Source organism: Etheostoma spectabile, unplaced genomic scaffold, assembly GCF_008692095.1.
Source record: "Etheostoma spectabile isolate EspeVRDwgs_2016 unplaced genomic scaffold, UIUC_Espe_1.0 scaffold00018595, whole genome shotgun sequence".
In the NCBI taxonomy this organism is placed as follows: domain Eukaryota; kingdom Metazoa; phylum Chordata; class Actinopteri; order Perciformes; family Percidae; genus Etheostoma; species Etheostoma spectabile.
The window spans coordinates 108,415-132,614 of record NW_022604340.1 but is presented as its reverse complement, the minus strand read 5'-3'; the positions used below and the strand labels follow the sequence as shown (position 1 = coordinate 132,614).

The 24,200-nt window shown below is 40.3% G+C and overlaps 5 non-coding genes across 5 annotated transcripts; 2 read left to right on the top strand and 3 right to left on the bottom strand.

The window, feature by feature from the left end:
- Positions 1-13,295: 13,295 nt before the first annotated feature.
- Positions 13,296-13,367, bottom strand: trnaq-cug (transfer RNA glutamine (anticodon CUG)). The gene has a single exon. It is a non-coding gene; the product is annotated as a tRNA-Gln (tRNA).
- Positions 13,368-13,731: 364 nt separating this feature from the next.
- Positions 13,732-13,813, top strand: trnas-uga (transfer RNA serine (anticodon UGA)). Its single transcript has one exon. It is a non-coding gene; the product is annotated as a tRNA-Ser (tRNA).
- Positions 13,814-17,403: 3,590 nt separating this feature from the next.
- Positions 17,404-17,517, top strand: LOC116681210 (U5 spliceosomal RNA). The gene has a single exon (XR_004329982.1). It is a non-coding gene; the product is annotated as a U5 spliceosomal RNA (small nuclear RNA).
- Positions 17,518-19,744: 2,227 nt separating this feature from the next.
- Positions 19,745-19,817, bottom strand: trnak-cuu (transfer RNA lysine (anticodon CUU)). Its single transcript has one exon. It is a non-coding gene; the product is annotated as a tRNA-Lys (tRNA).
- Positions 19,818-23,580: 3,763 nt separating this feature from the next.
- trnak-uuu (transfer RNA lysine (anticodon UUU)) lies at positions 23,581-23,653 on the bottom strand. The gene has a single exon. It is a non-coding gene; the product is annotated as a tRNA-Lys (tRNA).
- Positions 23,654-24,200: the final 547 nt, after the last annotated feature.

Genomic DNA, 24,200 nt, shown 5'->3' with positions numbered 1-24,200 from the left:
TCAGTTGAGGTCAACAAATCCCATTCTTACTGTACACAGCTTGGATGATTCCTCGCTTCCCTCTCCTGAGGTGGCGAACAGCTTTCCGAAGACACCTTGGTGCTGACCGAAAGTCCTTCTCCATATCTTCTCTGAACATCTCCCTTTCTATATAAATATCATCAAAAACAAAATAATAAAACAATAGGCAAACAATAAAATATCAGAGAGGCTCAGTCTCTGTGGCGCAATAGGTCAGCGCAGTTGCTGTTAACCAGGATGGTGGTCAAAGTCCACCCAGGGACGGTGTTGTGCTTAATTTCTTCTATATTTACATCTTCTTCTAGTATTTGCGTTAATCAAAAAAGAAAGTTTATGTGTATATGTATTAATATAATAGAAATTTGATGTGTTTGTCCATTAATCTAAAACGAAGTTGATGTCATAATGAACGATGATGATATATATGAAAAGAAAGTTGATTTGTATATGCAAAATCAAAAAGAAAGTTGATGTGGTATATGTATTAAGAAAGAAGAAAGTTGATGTGTATACGCATAAATCAAAAAAAAGTTGTGTGTATATGCATTATCTAAAGAAAATTGATGTGTGATGGCATTAATGAAAAAGAAAGTGTATGCGTATATGCATTACTCAAAACAAATGTTGATGTGTGTATGCATTAATATAAAAGAAAGTGATGTCATAAGGAATTGTGATGATGACAATGAATGGTAATGATATAACGAAAAAGAAAGTGTATGCGTATATGCATTACTCAAAACAAATGTTGATGTGTATATGCATTATATAAAAGAAAGTTGATGTCATATATGAATTGTGATGATGACATAATGAATAGTGATGATCACATAATGAATGGCAATGATATTAATGAAAAAGAAAGTTGATGTGTATGATCTAAAAGAATGTCGATGTGTACATGCGTTAATCTAAAAGAAAGTGATGTGTATGAGGGGCCGTTAGGGACTTTATTCAGAATTACCTCTCACAAAACACATGTGAAATGCTCTTACACACACTACTGAAACGCTCTCACACACTACTGAAACACTCTCACACACACTACTGAAACGCTCTCACATACACTACTGAAACGCTCTCACACACACTACTGAAACGCTCTCATATACCATACTGAAACGCTCTCACACACACTACTGAAACGCTCTCACACACTACTGAAACGCTCTCAACATACACTACTGAAACGCTCTCACATACACTACTGAAACGCTCTCACATACACTACTGAAACGCTCTCATATACACTACGAAACGCTCTATACACTACTGAAACGCTCTCATATACACTACTGAAACGCTCTCACACACACTACTGAAACGCTCTCACATACACTACTGAAACGCTCTCACATACACTACTGAACGCTCTCATATACACTACTGAAACGCTCTCACACACACTACTGAAACGCTCTCACACACACTACTGAAACGCTCTCACACACACTACTGAAACGCTCTCACATACACTACTGAAACGCTCTCATATACACTACTGAAACGCTCTCATATACACTACTGAAACGCTCTCACACACACTACTGAAACGCTCTCACACACACTACTGAAACGCTCTCACACACACTACTGAAACGCTCTCACACACACTACTGAAACGCTCTCACATACACTACTGAAACGCTCTCATATACACTACTGAAACGCTCTCACACACACTACTGAAACGCTCTCACACACACTACTGAAACGCTCTCACATACACTACTGAAACGCTCTCACATACACTACTGAAACGCTCTCATATACACTACTGAAACGCTCTCACACACACTACTGAAACGCTCTCACACACACTACTGAAACGCTCTCATATACACTACTGAAACGCTTTCACACATATAAGTGAAATGCTCCGGAAGAGTATTGAACAGTGTTATTACAGGTGTATCAGTATACAACCAAAGAATTGAGAGACTATGGGCAGAACTCAATAGATTAGATAGTGCATCTAAACACTTTATACATTTCTTTAACTTCAAAGAGGAACAGTGTGTACTGGAATCAGTGAATAAACAACATGTATTTTGTCTGCATTATGTTTATTTTAGGATTGAAAGAACAGTAAAATTCATCAATCAATCAATCAATCAATGGAACAACCATGCCCTTTCCACACAAGGAGGGCAGACACCTCTCCAGCTGTGGCATTCAAGTGTCAATAATAATGAAGGAATCCATACATCATTTTTGATGCAGATAACTGCTATGGCATTGATAAAGAAGGGCCATTACCTGAACTTCAAACCAATAATAATGTTGTAATTCCAGACATAGATTAAAAAATTAATGAGACCACAATGAACATTATTCAACAAGTGAACCCACTTGAAAATGATGGGAATCATGGGATAGATGTTTTTTCGTCACTTCACAAACAGAGAAAGCAAGACACAGACAGAATTTTTTTTCAGAGCATGACATGTTCACACCCTGCCAAACCCATACGTGTTTCAACAATGTGTTTGACAAGAAGTCAAACTTTTCCTTGAACAGTTGGTAAGACACATGTAGTTGCAAATTGGTACCACATTTGCTCCACTTGTGAAGGCCAAAATCTTCTCTAGTTTGGATGGCCCTTCTTCTGTAAAAACAAAATTATCATCAGTGGTAATTGGTCCAATTAATGTGTATGTGAATCATCTCTAAAGCAATTAACATCACCTGATACTGAATAAATTGTCCACTAAGAGTATTTCACGTCTCAAAACCAAAGCGTCTAAAATCTGAATGCATCTTATTGCAATGGATTTATAACAGGTCTTTCATCTTTCAACATTCACAGGTTGCTTTGTAATAATGTTAAGACTACGAAGATAATAAATAAATATAATGATACTAAAAAACAGATGCAGCAGTTTATTTGACCATTAAACAATTACCTTCTGCATCTTGGAGATAATTCCTACAGAAAGTCTTGTTGCTCCTTTCTGGAGTGAGATGAATGCTGAAAAAATCCTCCACCCGGTCAGCAGTAAGTGTGTTTGGCTCATAGCAGAACAGGGTCGGAAGCTGTCTGGATCTCGTCATATTTGGTCCAGAACCCCAAAGAGTTTACAGTCCTTCAAAGAATCTGTAAAAACAACATGGAAGAATTGTACAATCCATAATTCAATTGTACATTGTCAAATGGTCCCTTAGTTTTATACAAACAATAGATTTTGCGAAGCTAGTCTTACACCTTGTCGGTCAATTAATAGCACTTATTTACATGATTTCTCTCTGATCCATGAATCTTACATAAAAAAACCACATATCTGCCCAGACTCCTTAGCTACTGTAGGCTGTGGACAGGGCATGGAAGATCATAATTTGTCCACTGAGGTGTCAATCGCAAGGTCACAGTTCAGCAGCCACCTTGAATTAGGACTAAGTGATATAAATGTAATGTAAAAAGGGGGTATGTAATAAACAGTCATTCCTTCATGCTGAGACATAGATGACAAATAAGCAAAAACACAAAAGGGGGCATATATGAAAAATATTATGTATAAATCAGTATTTTTTCTAAATTACTTGACTTAAAACTGCAAATAATCAATAATAATCAAGTAAACAACCAATATGGCCAAATAACAACAGTAGATTATGTTTGGTGCAACAGCAGTGCAGAAATTACATAACATAATAGAAGTGATGAAGACACATTTAGTAAATGGAAGTTAGTCTTTGGAGAGATATATAGTACAGTAAACGTGAATTCTTTTAGGTGAGCTTTAGTTACATTTCAATGGGTAAAACTTGTTTAGCTGCAGCTGCTCTTACACAGCAGTTACATTTTTAACTTTATCATTCTTTAACTTTAGCTTCCTGAAGCAATGCTCCTGCTGCTTCTCCAAACTTACCCACATATACTGTAAGCTTTGTTTTCACTGTCTGCTTTGCTCTTTTTGCAGCACCTCATTATCATAACAGCACCAAAAAATAACCTTCTCTGACTCACTAGCTTCTCAGACTTTTTTCTGTCTTGTCTGTGTCCAACCCACCCACTCAAGTTGTGCTATGAGTCCTGTCCCCTGTGCTAGAGAGAGAGAAAGAGAGAGAGAGACGCTGGTTTGTGTGTATTGCAGCCAAATGTTCCGGCAGTCCTAAAACATTGAGTCAATGTGTGTTATCGATATCAAGCGGCATTCACACACCAGGTAAAAAACAGCTGATTTCACTACCTTCTGATGTACCACCACGTGACTCACATTGCCGTATGTTACCATAGCAGCCACGCTACAAACGATCCTAAGTTAGCTGGCACCTACATGCACCTAATTCAAACCTATCTGGGCCCCCTGCAAGACATACTTCAAGTTTGCAGTAGATCTGAGACTCTTGGTTGTAGTGGAGGCACCAACTGTTGTACTCACTACCATGCCTTGTTGCGTTACGTTGGATTAAACAATAATTTAGAAGAAAAAAAACTATTTATAATTACCTTTTCCTCCTTGTGACTGATGTCCAAGAGTTGCGCTTGGTAACGCGGAGCAGACTCTCTCCGGACTGGATCCACAGCTGGCAGTGTGACGCTGCTGTGCTGTCCGGGGGGGGAAAGCGACGCTATGTGACAGTCCAGTGTGTCGCGGCTTGAAGTTGCAACGGTCTGTTGTTGCCCGACTGTTGCATTTGACGAGGTTCTGATGGTCTCCGTTGACGCCAGTACAGTCTGAAGTAACGCTGCGGCCTCGGTTAAGCTGCTTGCAGGCTGTTGGGCGGACATTCGGGTTGCAAACAACGTGGCTGGCGAACAACAAGCGAATCGCGTTGTGAATTCCTGTGAATTGCGCATTTTCGTTGAACGGAAGCCCTTCCTTTTTTACTGAAACACCTTCCGTTTTCACTGAAATGCCTTCCGGTTTTACTGAAACATCTCTCACACACTATAGTGAAATCCTTTCACACATTATAGTGAAAAGCTCTCATACATTATAGTGAAATATTATAGTACATATGTATATATATATACATATATACTTATTATATATATAGCCTACATATTATATATACATATATATATATATATATATATATATATATATATATATATATATATATATACATATGTCCCATAGGGAGGCCATTCCTCCAACTTTAGGCTGGACAGCCCTGTTGCAGGCACAGCCTTAACACTGACACCTATTTGTCCTACTTTTGAGAAAATAACAAAAAGGTCCGCCTTTTGACATATTACCTTGTTAGTTTATTACTTATTGGCTAAAAATCTGTGTCAAAAAATCTGTGTCAAAATAAGTAATTTCATTGGTTACATTTCCATGGTAACCTATCAACACATAGCTAATTTTAATTGATTTTTCACAACACATGCTCACCTGCTGCACCACCAGGCTGGCAATCAAGAACATAACGTTAACGTTGGTTGTTGGGCTGAAATTCTGCTCATACTTATTATATGTATAGGCAAAGCCTATAGATCTGAAACAGAATTTGCTGTATTTTTTACCCTTTATCTTTCCAGATACGAACATTAACAACAGTTTCTGTATGATGTTTATTAGACCTATGTAATCTAAATTGGAAGACACATTATCATGAGCTGTATCTTGTACATTTATTATTATCTATGGGGTATGTGTATGCATCTTAAAATAAGATGTGATATTCCTTTTACTTGTCCCACAATGGGAAATTTCCAATGTTACAGCAGCAAAAGATAGAGGAAAAAACAGTAAGCTAGGAAAATAATAAAAAATATTAAAACACTATGTACAAGGGAAAAAAGTAAGAATTCACAAACAACAGATAACACAAATTGTAGCAGCAGCAGCATCTGCACATGGGCAATAGATTGCACAGTGAATATGGAATGGTATTGTACAATAATTATTGCACAGTTACATATTAAAATTCTCGTTATCAATAATAATAATGAATGAATATATTCATTCATTATTATTATTGATGACAAGAATTTTAACATATTAAAATTTAAAACGGGATCATACTAAACAAATATCTGTTTGCGTGTCCCTGTGTATGCAAAGTGTACTCCTTTTTTATTGTGGCCACCCTCGTGACCTGGTGGAAGCAGCATTAAAACATTAAATAAAACACAAAAACTCTCTTAAACAACATCGTTAGAAAGGCAGGACTTCAGAGAGTTACAGTGAGAAAATAAGAACAAACAAAAAGAGAAGAAAAGTTAAAAAATAAAAACAAACTCAAAGGGTGGAGTAACGTAACAGGCAGAATGCATCTTTTGTGCATGCTTACTAGGCTACTGATCATCTTAATGTACATATAAAAGCGTTTCACATGTATGTATGAGAGTGTTTCAGTAGTGTATATGAAAGCATTTCAGTAGTGTATATGAGAGCGTTTCAGTAGTGTATATGAGAGCGTTTCAGTAGTGTGTGTGAGAGCGTTTCAGTAGTGTATATGAGAGCGTTTCAGTAGTGTATATGAGAGCGTTTCAGTAGTGTATATGAGAGCGTTTCAGTAGTGTATATGAGAGCGTTTCAGTAGTGTATATGAGAGCGTTTCAGCGTCAGTGTGTGTGAGAGCGTTTCAGTAGTGTATGTGAGAGTGTTTCAGTAGTGTATGTGAGAGTGTTTCAGTAGTGTGTGTGAGAGCGTTTCAGTAGTGTGTGTGAGAGCGTTTCAGTAGTGTGTGTGAGTGAATTATCCTCTACTTGTTTATGTGAGAGTGTTTCAGTAGTGTATGTAAGAGCATTTCACATGTGTTTGTGAGAGGTAATTCTGAATAAAGTCCCTAACGGCCCCTCATAGATGTGTATATGCGTTAATCTAAAAGAAAGTTGATGTGTATATGAATAAATATAAAAGAAAGTTGATATGTATATGAAGAAATCTAAAATGAAGTTGATGTGTATGATCTAAAAGAAAGTTGATGTGTATATGCATTTTTTTTAAAGAAAGTTGATGTGTATATGCATAAATCTAAAAGAAAATTGATGTGTTTATGCATAATTCAAAAAGAAAGTTAATGTGTATATTTATTAATGAAAATGACAGTTGATGTGTATAAGCATTAATAAAAAAGAAATTAGATGTGTATATGCATTAATATAAAAGAAAGTTGATGTGTACATGCATTAATCTATAAAAAAGGTGAAGTCACAATGAATAGTGATGATGACATAATGAATGGTGATGATAAATCAAAAAGAAAGTTGATGTGTATATGCATAAATCTAAAAGAAAGTTGATGTGTATGCATTAATCAAAAAAAAAGTTGATGTGTATATGCATTTATTATAAAGAAAGTTGATGTGTATATGCATTAATCAAAAACAAAGTTTATATGTATGTTTATTAATGAAAACAAAAGTTGATGTGTATATGCATTAATCAAAAAAAAGTTGATGTGTATATGCATTTATTATAAAGAAAGTTGATGTGTATATGCATTAATCTAAAAGAAAGTTGATGTCATAATGAATTGTGATGATCAGATAATGAATAGTAATGATGACATAATGAATGTGCATATGCATAAATCAAAAAGAAAGTTGATGTGTATAAGCAGAAATCTAAAAAAAACGGTTGATGTGTATATGCATTAATGAAAATGAAAGTTGATGTGTATATGCATAAATAAATAAAAAGTTGATGTGTATATGCATTAATCTAAAAGAAAGTTGATGTTTATGTGCATTAATGAAAAAGAAAGTGTATGCGTACATGCATTACTCAAAACAAAAGTTGATGTGTATATGCATTACTATAAAAGAAAGTTGATGTCATAAGGAATTGTGATGATGACAATGAATGGTAATGATATAACGAAAAAGAAAGTTGATGCGTATATGCATTTATTAAAAAGAAAGTTGATGTGTATATGCATTAATCTAAAAGAAAGTTGATGTGGATATTTATTAATGAAAATGACAGTTGATGTGTATATTCATTAATCTAAAAGAAAGTCTATGTGTATAAGCATTAATAAAAAATAAATTAATTGTGTATATGCATTAATCTATAAAAAAAGGTGAAGTCATAATGAATAGTGATGATGACATAATGAATGGTGATGATAAATCAAAAAGAAAGTTGATGTGTATATGCATTAATTTCAAAGAAAGTTGATGTGTATATGCATTAATTTCAAAGAAAGTTGATGTGTATATGCATTAATCCAAAAGAAAGTTGATGTCATAATAAATTGTGATGATGAAATAATGAATAGTGATGATGACATAATGAATGGTGATGATAAATCAAAAAGAAAGTTGATGTGTGAATGCATTAATATCAAAGAAAGTTGATGTGTTTATGCATTAATCGAAAAGAAAGTTGATATGTACATGGATTTATTAAAAAGAAAGTTGATGTGTATATGCATTAATCTAAAAGAAAGTCGATGTGAACATGCGTTAATCTAAAAGAACGTTGATGTGTATATGAATAAATCAAAAAGAAATTTGATCTGTATATGCATAAATCAAAGGGAAAGTTGATGTTTATATGCATAAATCTAAAAGAAAGTTTATTCATATCTGCATTAATATCAATGAAAGTTGATGTGTATGATCTAAAAGAAAGTTGATGTCATAATGAATTGTGATGATGACATAATGAATAGTGATGATGACATAATGAATGTGCACATGCATTAATCAAAAAGAAAGTTGATGTGTACATGCATTAATGAAAAAGAAAGTTGATGTGTATATGCATTGATATAAAAGAAAGTTGATATGTATATGCAGAAACCAAGAGCTACAGAGGTTAGAACACAGAATTTCTATTTCCGTCCAAGTAAATCATCTGAAAAATTAATAAAAGCACTACTGTAAGCATATTACATGGGCTATATACTAAAATAGTACCCTAGCCACATGTCTCAACTTAGAACAGAAAATATCCAGAAAAAAATGACTTATAAAATGGATTTTATATGAATGTATTTCTACAGATATGTCTGTGCATTTGTCTTATTTCTTATTTCTAAAAATGTGCTAAATACAAAACTTCTGAAATACAAAACACATCCACATCACTCACACATATACCTAAAAGAAGTACATACATAGATTTATAGGAATAAGTAATCATAATTTGATGAAATGGTGAAATGCCATAAGAAGGTCTTAGTTTTGCTTTGAAAGGGCTGGAGCCATCACAGAGATAGTTTTTTCTGGCCATATTTGATATCAATCAACTCGTCTTCTTATTGGCTACACAGGGATGCAAGTTTTATGACCTCTTTCTCTAACTGGTGGGATATGCTGTCAGTTTTTCCCACGTGGGCCCAATGGGGACTGAGAGATTTCATTGGCTTAGCTTGGGAGTATCTTGAGAAATACTGAAGCTATTGGCTGGGAACAAAGTTCAGTGGAATCTGCAGAAGCCACAGAGTCTGGCGGTGTGCGGCGTGAGGTTGTAGCGCGCAGAGGGAAAAAGATACACACAATCAAAACCGAGAATTGATGCACTATCTAGATTTCTCTACATCGAAACTTGGCCAGAAACTACAAGATTGTGAGGGGACCAGATAATTATGGATTACAAGGCTTGGATATTCTAATAGCTTGGAGTGTTGGCGATGTAGGAAAACAAAGTCTTTGGCGATCTTTCACCGCTGTGATTAAAGACACAAGGAGACAGGTAGGAAAGCACACTCGATTTAGACTCAAATCTTTCTGTCTTTCTTTACTTCAGAACATGATTATAACCGTTGTGAGTCACCTTATTGCTTTGTGTGTGGGCTGGATAGATTTATGAGACTTTAAGCTTTCAAATGATGTATGGCATGAGCGTGTTTATGACTGTTTAATGCTTACAATTTATGAAGGAAGTCAGCACTTCCAAAAAATGGCGAGGATACGTCCCGGTGCCGGGAGCTATACTCCCAACATGTTAAGTCCACACAGAAAGCATAAGATGACTTACAGCGGTTATAATCCTGTTATAAAATAAAGAAACGCAGAAAGAAAATAATTTGGATCAAAAGCATCATGGGATCAAAAGCATCAAAGGATCAAAAGCATCATGGGATCAAAAGCATCAAAGGATCAAAAGCATCATAGGATCTAAAGCATTATAGGATCAAAAGCATCATACGATCAAAAGCATCAAAGGATCAAAAGCATCATAGGATCTAAAGCATTATAGGATCAAAAGCATCATACGATCAAAAGTATCAAAGGATCAAAAGCATCAAAGGATCAAATGCATCATAGGATCAAAAGCATAATAGGATCAAAAACATCATAGGATCAAAAGCATCAAAAAATCAAAAGCATCATAGGATTAAAAGCATAAAAGGATCAAAAGCATCAAAGGATCAAATGCATCATAGGATCAAAAGCATCACAGGATCAAAAGTATCAAAGGATCAAAAGCATCAAAGGATCAAATGCATCATAGGATCAAAAGCATCATAGGATCAAAAACATCATAGGATCAAAAGCATCAAAAAATCAAAAGCATCATAGGATTAAAAGCATCAAAGGATCAAAAGCATCAAAGGATCAAATACATCATAGGATCAAAAGGATCATAGGATCAAAACATAAAAAATCAAAACATCAAAAAATCAAAAGCATCAAAGGATTAAAAGCATCATAGGATTAAAAGCCTCAAAGGATCAAAAGCATAACACTAGCGATCGGGACCAAAAACTCAATATGAAGATGTTTACTGAGATAATAAATCAAGTGAGAAGTGGGTAATTTTCCATAGACGTCTATAGAAACCAACCTCCTTTTGCATCCACGCGTGTTGCCCTCTGCAGGAATTCAGATAGAATGCAGGTTTAAATTACTTCCGCAGTTGCAGCACTTTGCCGAACCGGATGCTCTGTCCATTAATCTATATACAGTCTATGGTTGGAACAAAGTGCAACTTTGAAATAAGCCTTTGAGATACAAGAACAATTCAATTGGCAATAACAAAATAAGATCTAATCAACTCACTTTTCCTTTTAAGCACAGTACATTCACATTAAGTACTTGCTTCTCCTAGTGTTGAAGCTAAATCCTGCTCCATTCTCAGGGTTCAGTCAATTAGTAGTCAAAATCTCAGATGTTGATGTGTGAATCCTTTTTATTACATAAGATATCCTGAGACAAATACAGAGTCAAGCTAACAGCTCTCCCCCAAATTTGTCTGGCTCTTTGGCTCTTGGACCCCTAGTCTTATTCACAAAGGGTGGGGTCCCCAGGTCACAGTGGTGTGATGTGTTTGTGTGCTTATTTGTTATCTTTCAGTTGGAATGTGACTGAAAGTTTATGACCCTCAGTTTAGGAATTGCAGAGCAAAAGAACAGTGGACGTAAAAGTGGGACTGCAACCAGGGACAGGATGTGTTTCTAACATAATCAATTCTGCTTCTGACACGTTTGTAGAGCTGGGTTATAACAAAATGTACCAGAACATCTTATATTATATAATGGGAAAATCCCATTTAACCAATGATTTTCATATTAATTATTCATAATAAGATCTCCAATGCCTCTCAGAGTATAAGACTTCTGTATTTGTCATCTGTGTGTTTCTCCTTTATGGGAGACAACTGGGCTTGTTATGACTCCACACCATTTCCTTGAAGAATAGATGACGTGGACCCTGACAGAAACAGTATTCTAAAGTGGTCACTCTGTAACTCTGTTCATTGTGAAAGCTGTTCTTGTCATCAAATTGTTTTCTCGAGAAAACAATTAAACCTTTTCACATAATACCAAAACCTGTAATTCAGTTTTTAGACTGTCTTTATTCTGTTTCAACAGAGTCTCACTTCAAACCAAATTCCTCCTTCGCTGTTAAAGAAACTTCCACAACAAACTTGGCGTTGTCGGCAGGATTTCAAGGAGGGATCAGATCGGGACTCCACCGGTGACTGATGAGGGCATGCATCCAAGGATCTGATGATCACCTGCCTCTAAACCTTGCCAAACATCTTTGAGAGAGAGAGGGTCAGAAACCACTGAGGGCTCGCTGACTCCACTCTGAAATCCAAATGACAAGGAAGCAATTTCAAACAGCGGGGGTAAGTTAAAGTTTCAATTCTGTTGGATAAATGATTTTAATTGGACATTGAGACAGTTTGTGAGACAAATATTGACTGTGATTTAACTGAGGGATTTAGTGAAAGTTATCTTTTGTTTTGTAAAACTTTGGGTTGTGTACAAAACAGGAGAAAAGAGAAGCTAGTTTTTTTTCTCCAATTCTTCTGGTCTCAATTGACACTATTTGACATCTTTTGTCTGTATTCTGTCAGGGCTTTACTCTATCTCCCCCACCTCTTCTTGTTGTTTTTTCTTGTTATGTCTCGCCAATAAGTAATATACCATGTCTCAGAAAAACGGTAGCTGTCGGAAGTGGGATTTGAACCCACGCCTCCAGTGGAGGCTGCGACCTGAACGCAGCGCCTTGGACCGCTCGGCCATCCTGACTGATCCAACAGATTTTCAGTAGGACCTGTTTAAAAAATTATAATATAGTAAATTAAACATGATATAGTAGGTTCTCAGTCATCCATGTCATAGTTAACTAGGGAAGTTTTCTCAACTGTCTATGTCCAAATCCTATGGTGGGAATCAAGATCCACCACTGTCCACCTGAATCCAGAAATGTCCCTGCCAGATGGGAAATAGACTGACAATTGGGTCAACATTGTGCAATTATCTTCAAAATGTCCAACTGTGTCCACAGATATACCTGCCAGATGGGAAATATACTGATAACTGTCTTCATGGTCTAAACGTGTAAAATATTGCTGTACAATGCCCACATTGAGTCCAGATGTGTCCGTTTTGGTTCCTGATCCATGTTATTACCCCAAAAGTTCACAACTAGGCCAAGGGCAACTGGACTTGGTAAAAGATTCTCCGCAAAAGTTTTGTCTCTCATCCAAGAGACTTCTTTAGTTGTTTTTTTTACACAGAAAGGGGTTGGACACACTGCCCACTACCCCACCCATATCTGACAATGGAGAGCTGTGGGTTGTTCCAAAGCTAATAGACCATTCATCAAGCAATTCTGATGCTCTATACTGGCCCATTCAGGATGAACACTGTATACTCAGACTGCAGCAACACAAGTTCAAATTTCAATGATAGCTTATTTTTATGGTGATTATGAGACTGAATACAAAGTTTGTATCCCCCATGCAACTCAAAGTCTATCACTTCCAGTCAATACTGTCAAATTTGGAGGTCCTTCAAGTTACATTAACAACCAGGTGACTCCTCAACATGCCCCCACCAACATAAGCTTACTTTAAACTAGATGTGGAAAGTTGAAAGGTTGAATGTTTTCACCTGTGCTGTGGCTTAAAACCAGGTTCCACCGAGATTTGAACTCAGATCACTGGATTCAGAGTCCAGAGTGCTAACCATTACACCATGGAACCTTCAATAGAGTTTGCTAGGCAGTTTCTTTCATTATATCCACATGTGTGATATTAAAGGCACACAACAATCACAACAATTAAAATATCACACCCCAATATATTCTCGGTTTTGAGTCCTCGCCCCTACTATTTACGACATGGCCGGACGTAATCCGGCTAAGAAGCAGGACTTTTCAGAGGTGGAGATTGAAACCCTGACATCTCAGTTTAATTTGCAGTAAAGTATACACCTACATGTAAAGTGTACCCATATTTAAATAAACACACGGTAGCAAAGTTTATGCAGTGTTTTTTAATTTTACTCGTGTTTTTTTCGTGAGTCAGTGTAAATATTAGTGCAAATCAGTATTGCACTGCTTTTCAGGTTGTTGTGGCCGAGTGGTTAAGGCGATGGACTTGAAATCCATTGGGGTCTCTCTTCGCAGGTTCAAATCCTGCTAACAAGGAGAGGCGCTCTTTAATTGTGGTCATACATCTCATTATAACAAATGGCAGATGTACCTTCATGGACAATACTATAATATCAAATAGTTACTGGAAGCCACTGATGCATCTCTGAGCATTTATTTTCATTCTCAATGCCCAGATGTGTTGCAGTTGATATGGCTTTGGTTCCCAGCCAGTAACTTTCTTTGAGTGACGTTACTTACTTTATCTGTCAAGAAGTAACCAGAAAGGTTACTCTCCCAACCAGGTTTGATAAAACATTAGATCTCTGTTATATCGCACAAATAAGGGAACATAACAATCAATCAAGCTGCCTCCATGAGGATCCACAGACATAGACATGTTCCACCACCCGCAATTAAGCCTGTCTCCTCAGCTTCTAGACGCCGCTGCATCACCTCGCATCTGCGTTTGTGACAGTTTCTCACAGTTAGCAAAGCTCACATAAAGCAAATGCTTCTGGCTTAAAGATCGAGCTCCCTGGAGTGATCCAACTCTGGGATTTATCCTTCTGCAGAAGACCACAGAGGCAGCTTCTCCAATTTCTGAGTAACAGGAAAATAGCCTGATAAGCATACATGTGCAGCACAACCTCAAAAGGCCATAAAGCAAATGCTTGTAGCTTAAAGATCAAGCTGGCGCTCATAAAACTTCAGCCAGGCGCAGTCTCTGTGGAGCAATAGGTCAGCGCGGTCGGTTGTTAACTGAAAGGATAGAAGTTCAAGTCCAACATGGGACGTTTGTTGCTTAAATAACCTGGAGAGAGCCATCTCTAGGATGTATGAGCCCTAAGTGGCCTTACCTATATTAGAAGGTACAGTTTTGCAAACCATATGCATATTAATCTTTGCAGTCATTGGTATGCAGGTCACTTGATGTAATACAAGCAAATACATAATGTCATACCCAACAGTTTTGTGATACGTGGCGTGCAACTGTATGTCAATGATCAAGCTTGTTGCTGTGACCAAGAAATCACCAGCAAAATGACTGATACATCATCAGTTCAGAAATGTTCTGCCAAATATTTGAATTCAATTGACATGTAAGAACAATACAATGCACGTGGCGATTGTTGAACCTCCTTGCTCATTAAGATAATGTAATTAATAGTGGGTTTATTGTTATTATCTACTAGCATATATTATTCCTATGCATTGTGTATGGTAGCCTTTACAATGTTATTTATTTCTTTTATTACCACACACACAGCCATAGCAGAGCTACCCCCCCCATGTTTATCCTGATGCTAGATAAAGCATCAACAGAGAGAAGTCGTCTCTGTCTGTGTTTTAACAGACACACCTGGGCCAAGTTGGAAACCAGAATCAGCTTTAAATCCAGTCCTAATCTAGTCCTCACTAAATTTCAAATAATTTCACGGGAGTTAGTTATTATTTTTTTGTCGTCAATACCAAATTGAATCTAATTAGATGGGAATATACACAGACTTGTCACAAAATCACAGCTAAATTCATATCTTGCTACTTAGACAGAATCTTATTAACCTGGAGTCCCAGTCTCTGTCAATATAAATAGGCTATATGTTTTTATATGTTTTAGGCCTATTGGCAGACGGCCATTTAAAATGTAGGCAATGGCATATAAAGAATAACGAATAAAGAGTCTTTTCTCCATGTCCACTGAAGATTCTCAGCAGCTCTCTAGTAACATCTGTCTGGTCCAAGTAGCTTTGTCATTAATAAGGCTACTTTTACTTTTATACTTTAAGTAAATTTCTAAGCCCTTACTTTGTTACTTTTACTTGAGTAAAGAAGTTAAATCAGTACTTCAACTTTTACCAGATTATTTTTTAACACAATTTTCTGTACTTCTACTTGAGTACGGGCAGTGAGTACTTTTGCCATCTCTGCTAAAAAGAGGAATTTAAAAAATCATTGTTTTGGAAATTGATCTTAATGCCTTAAGTTAATAAAAAGGAAAAATCCAACTTTTAAGGACATCGACTGTGTTGTCCAGTGATGGTGGTATAGTTATAGAGCATTGGTGCCTTCCAAGCAGTTGACCCACTAGCCGTTGCAGTAAATTTTGTTGTGTGGTTACTTTCTTTTATTTGTCAAGAAGTAACCAGAAAGGTTACTTGCACAACCCAATTTGATAAAACATTAGATCTCTGTTATGGTACAAAAAAGGGAGCATATCAATCAATCAAGCTGCCTCCATGAGGATCCACAGACACAGGAAGTGCACTACGATTTGCACTTTGTCAGTGTCTGGTAACTTCTAATAACCAATCGAAAAGTTTATGAACATTTGTTCCAATAGGTCTGGCACTAAATTGCAGGTAGCTGTGGCCAAGCGGTTAAGGCGATGGACTAGAAATCCCATGAGGTCTCCCCGCGCAGGTTTGAATCCTGCTGACAACGAGAGGGGTTCCTCCAGAGTGGTAGCAAAGACAGTGTTATCTCAGAAGTAGTGGAAGCAGCCCATCTCCACCAATGCATCTCCTATCATTTATTTTCAGTCTGTGTTGCAAAATTTGCAGTGAACATTGTATTGTCCAGCAGAAAGGCAACAGGTGTGTTACTTTTCAACTATGATTTATACTTATACCATAGCAGTACAATCATTTTGCCCAGGTTTGATTTCCAGCCACCGCAGTTGCATTTACAGGTTTTGAAGTCATAAACAACATTAACATTACATGTTTTACCCAGGTTTCTTCTTTTAATTAGTGATATTTCAATTTCCTTGCGGGAGTTATCCCAAAAGGATTAATAAAGATAAGTCTAAGTCTATCTCAGAAAAAAGTAAAAAAAATCTGAAGATCTTCAGGGGATGTAGCTCAGTGGTAGAGCTCATGCTTTCCATGTATGAGGACAAGACATCTCCAGCAGGTATTATGGTAGAGTCTTTAAAAGAGCTGCAGAAGATATTACCTCCTGTGCTAATCTGACTGGTAGGGTTATAGAACGTAGTGGTAGACTAAGACCTCCTGTGACACAAACTAAGCGGTATGCTCTCTCTTTTATACCTCAGACTATCAGCCAGCACAACAAGCACTTTAAATGTACATGTTTTACAGTCTCTATTTTACTGTATTTATGTACTTGTACCGTTGTGTAGCATATTTATTGTATTATGCAATTGCAGAGATTTCACTTCAGACACAGATGCATTGTTAAACATCAACAAACAGGAAATAGGCTTGATTTGAAACAAAGCACAGTAATTAGCAGAGGATGGTTTCGATCCATCGACCTCTGGGTTATGGGCCCAGCACGCTTCCGCTGGGCCACTCTGCTCCGCTTTTCTGACCTTCAGGTTCAGGAATCTGTGGCAACCAAGGTTCCAACCGCTTACGGGTTTTAAAGTTAAACATTTGGTAGACCTTGCAACTATCTTTTATGTGAGCTTCCTGATTACTCACACAGTGATTATTCACATTTGACACTTGAGATTGGCTGGTGTTTTAAAACAGGGCATTGTGAGTACAGATATAAACATCAGTAAGGAGTCTACCATGTTTCCTCTTATCATTTTAGTTTGGACACCCAGTGAGGCTTACCGCGATGGTTTGGACTGGGTCGACTAGGGTTTTCTGCTGCTCTCGAGCAGACGGCTGTACTCACTCTGGTTTCTCTTTATAACGCACAAGTCTTTTGCCTTTTACTAAAGACTTCCTTGGAGGGGAAAGCCAATGAGTATAAACTATTTTTGGTGGGCTTTGCTGTTTAGCCAAGCCTTTTGTACTTGTTAAAAACAAATATGCTGTCCTCAACTAGACTCAGATTCTTAACAGCAGCTAAATAATAGAAGCAAGAGCCTTGCCAATTTTCATGGGCCGTGGACAGCGGCTGAGACGACAGGACTCCCCCTGACTGAAAAATGGCTAGAATCTCTTTTCTGGGTGGGATACTTGTCAATTGATCTACGATTTTATGTGAATGTTTTTGTTTCCCTCCAGGGGATCCTGTAGTAGCTCCCTTCGATAGCTCAGTTGGTAGAGCGGAGGACTGTAGAGGCATAAAGTTGAAATCCTTCGGTTGCTGGTTCAAATCTGGCTCGAAGGAGCACTTTTTTCCAGAGTTTCCCTTCGGGGATCTATAAAGTATTTCTGATTCTGATGTAGAGATGGACAGACGACCCAAAAGCATAATACTTCTTGCCGACACATAACAAGAATCAAAAAGAAGAAGTGTGGGAGATAGAGTTAAAGAACCTTTTTTCAGGACACCTAAATTTTGTCGCTCAATATGGCAGGCATTCTATGCATCCAGGGCCAAATGTTTTACCATTTCATCCACTACGGGCCCCTAAGGAAACGTGTGACTGTGAACTCTTGTTACCCATAGCAACGCCAGGTAACAACGAGTGGAAGTACTTCTCTCTTTTCCTATAATCGTCACTATACGGCCCAGTTTAATCTCGGTAAATTTTGCGGAAATCCTGCAAACAGCTACGATGACTGTTTATCTGTAAGGATTTTAAAATCTATCTGTCAACCCCGTCTGGTCCGTATTGGATGGAATGATGTCAATTTGCGCTTTTTATCTGTTATACATAACAGCCTGGATGCAACAAAGAACCCTTTTCTCCTGTTTTGTGCACAACCCAAAGTTTTACAAAAAGAAGATAACTTTTACCAAAACCCTTCAGTTAAATCACAGTCAGTAACTTTATATGTGGTGACAATAAAGATGCTCACAAAACGCGGTACTTGCAATTGCGTTTCTCGTGCACATTCATGTCCTCTTGAATACAAAGAACTGCTATGTTCTTAATTCCCAATATCATGTCTTAGATGTTAGTTCCAAATGAAAACAATTTTTGTCAGAAGTGGGATTTGAACCCAAAATGAAGACCACTGTTCAGAAAGCTTAATGAAGCTTCATTTGACCATAACTATTAACCACCTGAACCTGGTAAAAGGTATGAGGTACTCTTGCAATTTTGTATCAAATGTTTCCTGTTGTCAAATGAGATCGGAAAGCTGAATCGGGCCGTGGAGCCATGAAAGCACCCCATGACAGTCTACTAGACTTAAATAGCTTTTAAGTGGCTCGTTGGTCTAGTGTTATGATTCTTGCTTCGGGTGTGAGAGGTCCCGGGTTCAACTCCCGAACGAGCCCTGATGGCAGGAGCTGTTAAAACCCTAATCTGTAATTTAAAATCCAGTTAATTTAACACAGATTAGGAGCAAGCAATGTGTTGGCAATTTTTCATATCCTGCTTCGACTGCACGCAATAGAAAAAACTGGGTAAAAATGTGAGGAACAAACGAGCAGGACAGGACTCTCCTTGTTCGTTGGTCTAGGTTTATGATTCTCCCTTAGGGTGGTGCGATAGTTCCTGGATGAGACTACTTTGCATAGAGGTGGAGTTATGGATTGAATAATCTGGTTTATTTATTGAGTGTGATGGACGAGAAAGTGTCACCTATTTGGCAAATTCATCACAATATTACTATTACTTTTTACTGGCAAAATCAAGTCTGTGTTTTGGTAATAATATTCTGTATCAAATGTTTCCTGTTGGCAAATGATATCGGGAAACTGACTCAAGCTGCATTTCCTTTTTACGAATATGAATGTTAACCTGCAGTCCTGGAATGTTAAGTTGCAGTTCTGGAACAATAGGTTGAAGTTGTAGAATTTCAAGAGTTGCGGTCCAAAACTGTTAATTACAGTTCTAAAATGGTACATTGTACTTCTAGAATGTTAAGCTGCAGTTCTAGAACAACAGGTTGAAGTTTTAGAATTTGAACATGCATTGTCACCAGACTTTAGTTTGATCTGAGGAACAGGAGTTCAGCACAGGCCATGATTGTAGAATGCAGGCACATTTAGTCTGGTAAATTACAGGGATTTTTACACTGGGATGGAACTGCTATTCTTGCGATTGACAGACCCAATACAGCCACATTATACAGTGCAGAACTCAGGCATTCCTACTCTCTAAAACACCACAGCCCAACGTGGGGCTCGAACCCACGACCCTGAGATTAAGAGTCTCATGCTCTACCGACTGAGCTAGCCAGGCACTTCTTAACCCTTTTGTTGTCCTTCGGGTCCTGGGGACCCGTGCAGTTTTACCCATAGTGTTGTCCTTCGAGTCCCCGGGACCCGTGGCGTTGTACTTTGGGTTCCAGGGAGCCGTAGCATTGTCCCTTGGGTCCCGGGGACCCAAAGGACCACGTCAAGGGTCCTTTGGGTCCCGGGGACCCTTGACATTGTCCTTCGGGTCCATAGGACCCGTGGCATTGGCCTTGCGGGTCCCAAGGACCTGTGGCATTGTCCTTCGGGTCCCGGGGACCCTTTACGTTGTCCTTCGGGTCCATAGGACCCTTGCCATTGTCCCTCGGGTCCATAGGACCCTTTACATTGTCCTTCGGGTCCATAGGACCCTTGACGTTGTCCTTTGGGTCCCGGGGACCCTTGCCGTTGTCCTTCGGGTCCATAGGACCCGTGGCATTGGCCTTGCGGGTCCCAAGGACCCGTGGCATTGTCCTTCGGGTCCAGGGGACCCATGACGTTGTCCTTCGGGTTCCAGGGACCCTTGGCATTGGCCTTATGGGTCCTTGGGACCCGTGGCATTGTCCTTCGGGTCACGGGCACCCTTGACGTTGTCCTTTGGGTTCCAGGGACCGTGGCATTGGCCTTATGGGTTCTTGGGACCTGTGGCATTGTCCTTCGGGTCCCAGGGACCCGTGGCATTGGCCTTATGGGTTCTTGGGACCCGTGGCATTGTCCTTCGGGTCCCTGGGACCCGTGGCATTGTCCTTCGGGTCCGAGGACCCTTGACGTTGTCTTTCGGGTTCCAGGGACCCGTGGCATTGACCTCATGGGTCCTTGGGACCCGTGGCATTGTCCTTCGGGTCCCGGGGACCCTTGACGTTGTCCTTTGGGTCCTAGGGACCCGTGGCATTGTTCTTTCGGGTCACATGGACCCGTGCCGTTGTCCTTTTGGGTCACGGGGACACGTGTTGTTGTCCTTCGGGTCCCTAGGACCCGCGACATTGTCCTTCGGGTCCCAGGGACTCGTGGAATTGTCCTTCAGGTCACAGGGACCCTTGGCATTGGTGGTACACTCAATCGGACGTATTAGTTCTGCTACCCTCCCATCGTCCTGCTTTTGAGTCCCGGGATTCTGGCCAGTGGCTTGTAGTTGTAGTAAAAACAGGAAAGGCAAAGGCGAGTGGAAAGGGAGGTTAAAAAATAAAACTAAAGGCTTGACATCAGTCTACTCATTATTTTTATTACACACACACACACAATATACACTTTAGACACATTTGTCTTCTTGTTGTCGTCATTTTTTTTCACGTCATCTTGTTTTGGACCTGTGCACTTGTTGCACGTGGCTCGGCACAGCCGGGGGAGCAGCTGCAGCATGGCCCGTCGTTTGACTCTGGAGTTGAAGCTGCATCGGATTCTCGTGAGCGGCGTTGCCGCTAGCAATGTCTCCGCTGAAGTCAAGGTACAAAAAGGAGAAAACCCACAAGAGGCCTGCGACAAACACGACGACGACAACCACCACCGTGACTGTGATGGCGGTGGGTGTGCGTCACAAGAGGACCAACACATACACGACCACAGCGGCGAAAAAGACTACTGCTGCTACGACGACGACAACAAAGATGATGACCAAGGCCAAGTGGACGTTGACGTTCAAGACAAAGAAGGAGAACAAGTGAATGAAGAAGAAGAAGTAGAGGAAGAAGAAGACAAAGACAAAAAAGTATAAGTAGGAGAAGACGACGAAGAAGAAGAAGAAGAAGAAGAAGAAGAAGAAGAAGAAGTGAAGACGAGGGCAAGAGGAGATGAGGAAACATTTGTGTCAAAAGATGGCAAAGATGGTCCTCGAAAACGTGTCATCCCAGTGTCCCTAGACCTCATTGCCATGCTACCGAAAAAGACAAACCCGACCAAGAAGAGGACACAACAGACGCTGCTGTTTGTGGCTGCCACAAATCTCGAGGGTCAAAGGAGATGCGCCACAGCCGGAAAGTGGAAAGAGATGGACGTCACGGACCTGCGAGCCTACCTCGGGCTGCTGCTCCTCGCGGGCGTGTACCGGTCCCGCAACGAGGCCTTGGAGAGCCTGTGGCACGAGAGCGGCAGGGCCATTTTCCGTGCCACGATGCCAATCAAGCAGTTCCACGCGTACTCTAGACTGTTGCGATTCGACGACCGTGAGTCAAGAGCTGTCCGCCAAGCCTTGGACAAACTGGCGGCCGTACGAGAGGTGTGTGACGGTGGACGAGCAGCTGGTGCCCTTTAGAGGTGTTGTATTTGTTGCTTTGTTGTTGTTTTCGGGTTTTTTTTGTACCATTGCCGTACAATTGTCTTAGTGTGTGTGTGTGTGTGTGTGTGTGTGTGTGTGTGTGTGTGTTAAATTTTTTCTTCCATCTCTTTCCATCATGTTCCATCTTCTTGTTTGGACACGCCACTTTCACACACCCGAGAGGAATCTGGTCGCCCGCGTGGTGCTGGACGTGACCTAGGGCCTGCGTAACGTGACGTGCGACAACTTTTTCACCTCCTACGTGCTGGTCCAGCGGCTGCTGGTCCAGCGGCTGCTCGTTGAGCGGCGCCTCACCGCGGTGGGCACGATGGGCAAAAACAAGCCTGAGCTGCCGGGGGCGTTGCTCGCCACAAAGGGCCGTGCGGTCTTCTCGTCCAAGTTTGCCTTCACGCCCGTCCCCACTCTGGTGTCCTACGTGCCCAAGAGGCACAGGAACGTGGTGCTGCTGAGCACGCTGCACACGGGGGATGCGCGCGTTGGCGCCGGCAGGCAAGCCAAACCTGACATCATCCTCCACTACAACCACACCAAGAGAGGCGTGGACAACCTGGACAAGCTCGTGGACACATACAGCTGTCGCAGGAAGATGGTGCGCTGGACCCTCGCCGTGTTCCACAACATCCTCGACGTGTCCGCCTACAACGCCTTTGTGCTGTGGCGAGAGCTCAGGCCCGAGTGGATGCGCGGCAAGCTCAACAAGAGGAGGGTGTTCCTCGAGCAGTTGGGAAGGGCGTTTGTGAATCCGCTCATCGAGAGACGGCGGCGTCTGCCTCGCACGGAGGCGTCCGCCGCACTTGTCAAAGCCGTCATCAAACCGAGGAGGTCCTGTGGTGGTGGCGGCTGTAGTGGCGGCAGCGGCGGCGGCACAGTCACAAGGGGCCTAGAGGAGGACGGGGATTCTGAACCGGACACACCGAGGGTGCAAAGCAAAAGGAAGCAGTGTCAGCTCTGTCCAGAGGGAAAGGACTGCAAATCACACATTGTGTGCGGTGGCTGCAAGAGATACATCTGCGGGAGCTTTACGCGGGCCTACTACTGTGCAGACTGTGTTTGTCCTTAGCCTCTTGGCCCGCGTGGACAAAGCCCCGAACAAACCTTGAACCTTTTGGATAAACACACACACACACACACACACACACCCCTGGGTCCCAGGTACCCGCATGGCGAGGCTTAGGCATCAAGGGTAGGAGAAAGATGACATTGAAGGATGAGGGCGCCACGGCATTGGTGGAACTTACGTATAATGGCATGATAAATAAGACAGGGGGTCTCCGAGACCCGAAGGATGAGGCCACGATGGCATTTGACATGGAATGAAAGCGGAGTCTGGGGAGCCCGAAGCGGAACAGCAGGCTGGTACAAAAGGTCCCAGAAGCTAAACATGTCCCTGTGACACAAAGGCCAATACAAGGGTTAAATGACACAACAATGTCTGAAAGTGTTCAGGCATGCCAAAGTGTACAACTCATCATGGCAGCAAGCAGAATGTGCAACTCTACGCCTGAACAGGGACTTGAACCCTGGACCCTCAGATTAAAAGTCTGATGCTCTACCGACTGAGCTACCCAGGCTTCTAAACTGAGTGCCTATGGAAAAAAAAATCTCCTGAACTACAGATTGAAGTGCAATTAAGTGAAGACCATTAAGCTGTTGCCATGATCACGGTCTTCTGGACAGCAGGAGGGTAGACCATAATTTACACAATGCCTGAGAACACCAATTGTTATTGCACAAACTGGTTGAAAATTGGCTAAATTGGCCATAAAACGGTTAAAAAGCTCAAAGTCACAACTCATCAGGGCCACTAGCAGACTGTGAACATCTTGCAAACCTGCATTACAGATGACGATAGCGAGCACTTCATACATATCCCACAGTCAAGCTGTTGCTTTACCAGGGACTTGAGCTGTGGTATTCTTTTTCGCTCAAAACGTTGATAACCTAATGCAATTTTATGGCTACAGACAAATAAACTTTACTGCTAGTGGGTACAATAAAACAACTCTCCCTCTGGTTCCGCTTCTATTCTCTTAGTGTCCTCATGCGGAAGCACTATACGTAAATCAAGCAAAAGCCCTCGTGACAGGAAAATCCACCAGATGACTTGCCATCCAGCAG